This window comes from Furipterus horrens, unplaced genomic scaffold (assembly GCF_987537825.1).
Source record: "Furipterus horrens unplaced genomic scaffold, mFurHor1.1.pri manual_scaffold_1, whole genome shotgun sequence".
Taxonomy (NCBI): domain Eukaryota; kingdom Metazoa; phylum Chordata; class Mammalia; order Chiroptera; family Furipteridae; genus Furipterus; species Furipterus horrens.
Window position 1 is genome coordinate 151620959 of NW_028327171.1, and position 8348 is coordinate 151629306.

At 34.3% G+C, this 8348-nt stretch overlaps 1 pseudogene; it reads left to right on the forward strand.

The window, feature by feature from the left end:
* Nucleotides 1-1425: 1425 nt before the first annotated feature.
* On the forward strand, nucleotides 1426-1523 carry LOC150022059 (U6 spliceosomal RNA; annotated as a pseudogene).
* The last annotated feature ends 6825 nt before the right edge of the window (nucleotides 1524-8348 follow it).

Genomic DNA, 8348 nt, shown 5'->3' on the forward strand with positions numbered 1-8348 from the left:
TTGTCAAATTTTAAGTTTAACAATTTAAATATAATTGTGTTAACTGGCTTTTGAGTCATGGATTTAGATTTCCATTTCATTAATTTTATTTTCTATCTTAAAAATTAGTTTTCTTTACTTTTTATAAAATTGAGCAACTTTTTAAAATGTTTACTGAGCTGACATTGGTTAATATGATTGCATAGGTTTCAAGTGTATAATTCTGTAGTATGTCATCTGCCTATTGCATTGTGTGTTACCACTCAAAGCCAAATCCTCTTCTGTCACCACATACTTGATCCCTTTATACTCAACTACTAACCACTAGCCCCTTTCCTCTTTTATAACCAACATACTGTTGTGTCTGTATCTCTGAGTTTTTGTTTGTTTTTCTTTGTTCATTTGTTGTTTTCAGTTTTATACCTCACGTATCAATGAAATCATATGGTTCTTAACTTTTTCCATTTAATTTCACTTAGCATAGTTTATCCTCTTCATTGTTACTTGTGATCAAAATTAAAATAGTTTCTGGCTCATAGGTTAAACTCAGATCTGCCATAGATATGAAATGTATGCTTAAACAATTGTATGTGTTTCTTTTTCCATATCATTTTTATATCGTATAATGGGTGATATAGTTAAAACTCCTAAAATAAAATTAAAATATTCAGATCAATAATATAGTATTTAGTAAGAGTTTATTGTGCATTTAAGAATAGTCTGAAGCCCTGGCTGCTGTGGCTCAGTGGATTGAGCATCGGCCTGTGAATCAAGTGTCGTTGGTTCAATTCCCAGCCCGGGCACATGACTAGGTTGCATGCCAGGTCCCCAGTTGGGGGCACGTGAGAGGCAACCCACACATTGATGTTTCTCTTCCTCTCTTTCTCCTTTCCCCTCTCTCTAAAAACAGATAAATAAAATAAAATAAACCTGAAAAAAAAAAGGATAATCTGTGAACTGAGAGCTTTCAAATTCAAAACTGATGTGAAGATTAGGGGCAATTACTTTACAGGATGACTTGTAAAGTGAAAATTAGAAAGTTCTTTAAACATTATAATAACTGATATTACAATGAGGGTTTCCAGATGGCAAGGGATAGGTTCAAAATGATAATCTATTTCCCTTTTAGGAGGACTTAAATTTCTTTTATGATTATCTGATTGCTTGACAGAAATTTGATAAATAGGTGAGCAGGATTGTCTTCACTAATTTGGGATCATCCATTGTATACTGAGGCAGTAGTTATTAACTTGGGTCAAAATAGCTTCAGACAATTTATAAATATCCCAAGAAAAGTTTCCAAATATAATGTATTTACTTTATATTTTTTAAATGACTATAATATATTGTATTATAAAATCTCTAAGGTCAATCATTTATTTTGTTTTTAAAGTCCATTTTCAAATATTTATAAAATACCTTTATTATCATAAAGAAAATACTTTAGTGCTTGTTTTGGCAACACATATACTAAAACTGGAACAACACAAAGAAGATTAGCATGACCCCTATGAATTAAAAAAAAAAATCTTTAATGCAATCTTACTAGAGAAACAATGATTGTTTATTTATAAATGATATAAAACATTAACTTATAATAAGCAAGTCCTGGTATCTTTTAACACATGATTACATGGTATTAATTAACAGAGTACAATTACATGTTCAGAGTAAGAAAAAAATATGTTATTGTAGTGCTAAATAAGTTATTTGAGATATGTGAATCAAAAAATGCTCCAAGTAAGTATCTAACAAACACACTAAATATAACCTCTTTCTGCAAATAACTTTCATTCAACTAGAAAAAATATATTAAACTTAATGTAAAAGAAAATGCAATTAAAAAGAATAAAATTCAAACAAAAACACTGTCATATGACAAGTGTTCTTTTGGTAAAACTAAGTTGCCGTTCCCACTAACCATGATACTCACTACTCTGCCACAAGTGCCTCAGAGTCTGCTCTCACACCATGTGCCATATAAAAAGTTGATTTTCTTATTACTTTTCAATAATTTGAACTACTCAGGGGCCATGGAACAGACTTGAAGAAACAAGATAGGAAGACTCATAATGTCAACATGTATAAAAAAGAATTTTATTATTATTAGAGACACCCTAGTTCTTCTTGCCAGTACAGTAAAGAATTACAGATCAGTGAGCCCTTTGGCATGCATGCAAAATTTTAGTGAATGGGAGAGCAAAAGCAAGGGTGGCCAAAGGTCTGGGTGGCTACCTCACCGTAGGGTGGCCAGAGGCATTGAGGTCAGAAGGCCAAGAGAGCCAAGAGAGGCAAGAGACAGACTATTTTGTTCCGAGGATTTATATGGTTGGTGAGATTGGGGTGAGGTAGTTACATTTTGATTGACAGGTAAAGGTGGTACCAATTTTCTAGGACTGGTGCATGGATACCCAAAAGTGAGGGGTTCCTTGACCGGCAGGAACCGCAGCGTGGATGAAAATGACACAGCAACTATCTGCCTTTTCTGGGGAGCAAAGGGTGAGCAATCTCATAGAGGAGAAATAGTCCCAATCCTTCCCTAGAGCCCAGTTTTATTTAGTAGCTTATGTGCAGGAATTTTGGCAAGCATGACATTTCTGCTAAATCAAACAGGATAACGGTAAATTACTAACAAAGTTTTGAATATCCTGTGTGAAGGTCCGCCTGGTGTAAGAGGATTACTATCTCCTTTATTACTTCTTTGTTATCCCTGAGACTGCTTTCTGCCTGGATTTTATTGCCTCTGTTTTCAGGGCATAGTGTGTGTGTGTTGGGGGGGGGGGGGAGGATCACAGTCTTCTGAGTCAATGCCATCCATCCCCCACACAAAGTTGCTAATGAGCTTCTTCCTTTGAGCACTATAGGTGAGCCTTTTCCTGTCTTTTGGGCCTTCATATGTAAATACAGTTTCAAAGGCTTTCCTTCCCAGATAGTGGAAAGGACACATAGAATTCCAAGAACTTCCTCTAACTGTGCTAACACAGTTTTTCTTGTGATGTTGGAACACCTGACAATATTATGGCATTGGGTACAAGACTGCTGAGTGAGTGGGTGAGACATGTCTCCCTCTGCTACTCATTTGACCATAACACTATTATTAGAAGGACAAAAGGAGGAGCAGTAAAATCACAATGATATTTAGTGTTATTTTGATCTTCAAAACCTGACTTAACTTTGCTGTGCTGATATATATCTTAAGGCTAATGAATATTACATACTTATCATTCATATTATACACAGTATAAAATACTAAAGCAATTAGCAAACTGACAGATTATAAATGTCTTTACTGTCTAATTTCTAAAGGAAATTTTAAAATAAACACTTTTTGTTAGGAAATTGTCAAATCAGGGTATTCAAATAATAAGCATTTAGAGTGAAAGTAAATATAATTGCTGACAAAAATTAATTAGTAAGTAAATCAAGAATGTACATTTACTAGGGCATATGGACATAAATGAATAAATTTAGAAATTTATTTCTACTTTTAATTCAACTGGTATATAAAAATTCTAGCTATGTTTTTCTTATAAGCATCAATTGGTAAAGAAATTAGAAAATTGTAGGAAAACAGTAAACAGAGCTGAAATCAGCTATGCGTAATTCAGTATTTTCCTTCAACATAGAAAAGATTCTCTAGTTAAAAAATATTAAATTCTAAAAGATGGCTGATAATATGATTTCTTCATAAACAGAAAGAACTATATAGCAACAGCTGACATAATCTGGATATCTAAATTGTCTCTTGGTATTTTCTGCTTAGTTGAAAGTTGACAAATAGAAAACCTTACATATGTAAAGAAAAATATAGAAAGTTATTCTTTGCATTTCTAATCTCACTTATATGTTCACTAAAAAGTTGATATATATTTATATTTATATATTTTACATATACAAATATATGTTTACATGTATATTTAAATATGTACATGTAAAATATAAATTTTACAATATAAACATTTAAAAATATTTTTAAAGCAGTTTAATGTTCAAGTAATACAAATTAACTTTACTACTTTTCAAGTATAATTACTTTAATTTTCACTCCATTTTTTGTAGCTCTTATCTGTAATGAGAAAGCATGCCCAAATTACTTCTTAAGTAATATTTTTTCAATGATATAAATAGCAGCTATTTCCTTTAAAAGCTTGAATATAAATGTGAGTTATACAAATCAATGTCAGTTAAATTTATTCAAATAATTATTTTAAAAATATTTAAATGAGACCTTCAGAAATTCCATGCTCTATGTCTGAATTAGCCTTGTGACTCTAGAGATTCTAAGAAACTATTATTTTGATCATGTCCTGTATTTTTCAAGTCACATTTTTTTTATATCTTAAAAGACTCGACTTTAGAGTCTGTTTTTCCTTTACATTGACTCTTGCATTTAAGAGACTTTAGAATGCTACTCCTTTTAGTATTTTTCTTTCTCCTAACTCCTGGCTAGACTATTATCTACCAGCATGTTATCTGATTAAGAACTAGACATATCCTAATTTGTCTATAAAAGAAAAAAGCACATTTTAGTTAATATGCATTAAAAATATATCTAGAACTGGCTCCAACACCCACTGCATCAGAGGACACAGTCAGGGATATATAAGCAGCTGCGGACATTTTAGCTGGGTCTCACGCTCTCTCTGGCTCTCTCTCTCTCTCTCTCTCTCTTGCGAAGTCTCGCGCTCTCCCTCTCTCTCTCACTCGCTCTCGCTCTCTCTCTCTCGCGCGCGCCCCCTCCATGCAGCTTGGTGAAGGGGCCTTCTCCATGCAGATTAAAGAAGCTGAGTTCTCCATGCGGTTTTGAGAAGGTTCTCCAGGCCACTTTAAGAGGCTCTCGCCATGCAGTTTTGAGAAGGAGAGGAGATCCATGCGGTTTGCAGGAAGAAGGCAGTTTACAAGGAGATTGAGATTCCATGCGGTTCTGCATTGAGAGCTGGAGGGCACCACAGCACAGAAAGGACCTCCCCAATCAGAACTGAGTGATTGGCAGCTACTGGTGAAGCTGAACTGTGCCTAGGAAGTAGGAAAACAGTGTTTCCGACTTTTCTGGGGCTGGTCCGGTTTGGTAGGGGGTGGCAGAACTGTGTGTTTGTGGGTGTTTTAAAGAACATAAGACTCAACAGCAGAAATCCCCAAATAACCTAAATCTATTTAACTGTTAAATAAATAGTTCTTTTTCTTTTCACTAAAATATATATATATATCTAGACCAAGCTTTGAGCAACATTTGTTTTTTTGCACTTGGAAGTATGGACCATAAACTAGTGATTTACCTCTTTTAAACCTGTTTAAAGTTAACAATATCTACCTACCAGAATTATTGCAAAATTTAAAGACACTTCTTTGTCAATATCTATAGGCTATACCAAAATAAATAGTCTTAAAATAAAAATAAGGTGAAATTAGATATTTGTATCATACTTTTGAAAATTAAATGCATGAAAATCCAAACATATAAAATATATAGTAGCATCCAAAATTTTATAGGCATAGCACTTTCAATTTTTAAAAATAGTTTGTATTATGATAGATAAGACAAGTTTTATTTATTTATTTTCTCTCTCTCTCTTTTTTTCTTTTTTTGTTCATTAAATTTGGAGAAGAGACATCTCAAAGAGATTAAGTTATTTAGGAAAGGTCAAAAGCATAGTAAGTATAAGGGTTAGGACTATAACCTAGGTGTTAATAGCATATCAAAATTCCCCTTTACTTTCCAAGGAAAATTTACATAAATGTTTATATACAGGGTAGCTTTTAAATGAGTCATAATAAGTTTGGGTATTATATAAAAGTATTGTTATTCTACTTTCTTCTTTTAAACTCCACCCTACCTTTAAAAGAATAGAGAACATTCCACATCCAAGGAAATAAGAAAATAATCAAAATTAAAAGTACAAAAGGTGTATCTGCAATACACTCTCAACTCCATAGGAGTAGTAGAAATGAAAAATAGGAGAGATTTATAACTCCCCAATCTCTGAAAGTGGCCCAGACCTCACATACTTTTTAACACTGCCCTTAGAATGAAGGGATTTAGGATCATGGGGAAAAGCAAGGGAGAAGTGATAATGTGCCCCCAAACCCCACTTTCATAATGCAGAAAAGAAGACAGAGTACGAAAAGTAAACAGGTGATAGCACCTACATAGTCTGGAATTTAGCCTCCTAATCTGGAGTGTGCTGAAAGCTGAGGCAAGGGAGGGAGAGATGATACGTATGGAGCAGGAGGAAAATGAAAGGTCTGGCCAAGGGCAGGTGTGCAGAATACAGTAGCAAAAAAAGAGACAAATTAAATAATTAAGGTATAAGTGTTAATAAATTGTGCTTGGCTGAAAGTAGGAAAACAACTAAAGAGATGGATAAGATACCACAGGAATGACCCACTGCTATCAGGGACAATGTGGCAGAATAAAAGATTTCTGCTGCCACTGAAGCACATATTATTCAAAGCCTAGAAAATTCAAGATTTAGATGATGAACAGAGTCTGGAGAGAGAACTACACAGGGTTTCTCCTCACTCCTGTCCTAGGTACAGGCCTTCAGAGGCACCAGGAGCAGCTTCACTCAAATATCTGTTCGGTGATTATCTGGGTGAAAAACATCCAGGGACAGAGCAGGAAACAGAGAGGGTAGGGGTGTGGAGGGGTGGGCATGGGGGGCAGAGAAGGAGGGCAAGAGAGAGAGAGACCAACCCATGGAAGCCCAAGAAGTTCAAAGCACAGATCTTGAAAAGAAAATGTATATACTTAATGTGTGACATGGACATGAAAATCAGTCTCAATGATGCTGCGGTAATGTAACCTGACATTGATCAAATTTTGAAATTTCTATGCAGAGAGTATGATAAATTCCCTTAGCTGAGTAAGGACGCTGTATGTATAGGCAGATATTTTTTTTTTCAGAGATGGAAATTGCAGTGGCATCATTAATCCCCCAAATGTCAGATTTCCCAAAGAATAAGTCTAAGAAGATTGTTATTTTTCCCTCATGCTGGCTTCCTCTGTTTTCTGTTTTAAGATGCCTCTGAGTCTCTGCTACTGTCTTAGAAAACAATAAATGGGCCTGGATTCTATGAAAATCAGTCTGGGTTCTAGAGCATACTTTTGCTTTTAATACAGCTTTAGGTGCTGGGATATTTTTATATTTTTTTCAATTTCACGTGTTTAATATTATCTGAATGTTATGAATAGGACGTTTGAGAAATTTGGTGTTAATCTGGTTCAACTTTAAAGGACCTGAAGGATTACACTTACTTTGGTAGAAGGCAGATGATGTTGCAGTTGCTAAAAGGACCCTGACTCTTCCCTAAGCAGCAGGGTAAAACTTCACTTGTTGGAAATGGAAAAGAATAAGAAACTGGCTATAAAAATATTTGGTTTAAGATTCCTTTGAACTAACCCTAATGATTTTGGACTAGGCTTTTTTATTTATAAAATTCAAGAAAAAATACTTATATTAGACTTAATTACTTTTTGATATTTTCAATAATCAGAAGAGATTCATATTATTCATGTGTGGAACATTGTTACATGGTTAATTTACTGTGTGAACTGCATTGAGACCATTCTTTGAGCTCACTGCATAGCTTCAAGTAAATTGTATGGAACACATATAAAATGTTTGCACATTTTGAGTGGGAAATACAATGGAGAGTAGTGTTGACTCGGAGCAACGTGGTCTTGGAGTTAAAAGCTGCACTTGGTCTTGAAAGTAAAAGCTAAACTGTCTCACTAGGCTTTCTTTTGCTGGGTGGGAAAATTAAACAAAACTAATGTATTATTCTATATCTGTTAGGTTATTTTTTTAATTGTGCAGAACTCATATAAGTAAGTTGATATAATGTGTCTTTACCCTTGAACTCTATCAGCAAAGTATTTCTTCCATTTTCAAAGCTCAATACCCTTTCCTCAACCTGAAAAGATTTAGTTAGCCACCAAGATCAGCTCACAGGATATCAGTTCTGCAGAGTCTTTTTCCGAGTGTGTGAAGAGTTGGTGGCTCCATTTTCATTGATGCCACAACCCTCTGTTGTGTATCTTTTTCATTGCCTTCCTTTGATCTATTTGCATGTCTATCCCCCAAGGGTATCTGATAAACAGCTCAAAGAGAGTACTTACATATATGTGTGCCCCATCCACACAGCATAACAAATATTTGTTTTATAGACTGACCGTGTCTTACTTGTACCCTTGATGAATACATAGTCTTCTCAAATACACAGATTTATAGGAAAAATTTAATCAAGTTCTAAGAACAAAACTTTGGAGTAAAATTCAATCTGGCTTAGATATCTTTGTTGTGAGGATTTACTTAGAAGAGGATTTCTAAATTTTTGTGCCTCATTTTTTGCTTTTCTTTTTTTAAAAT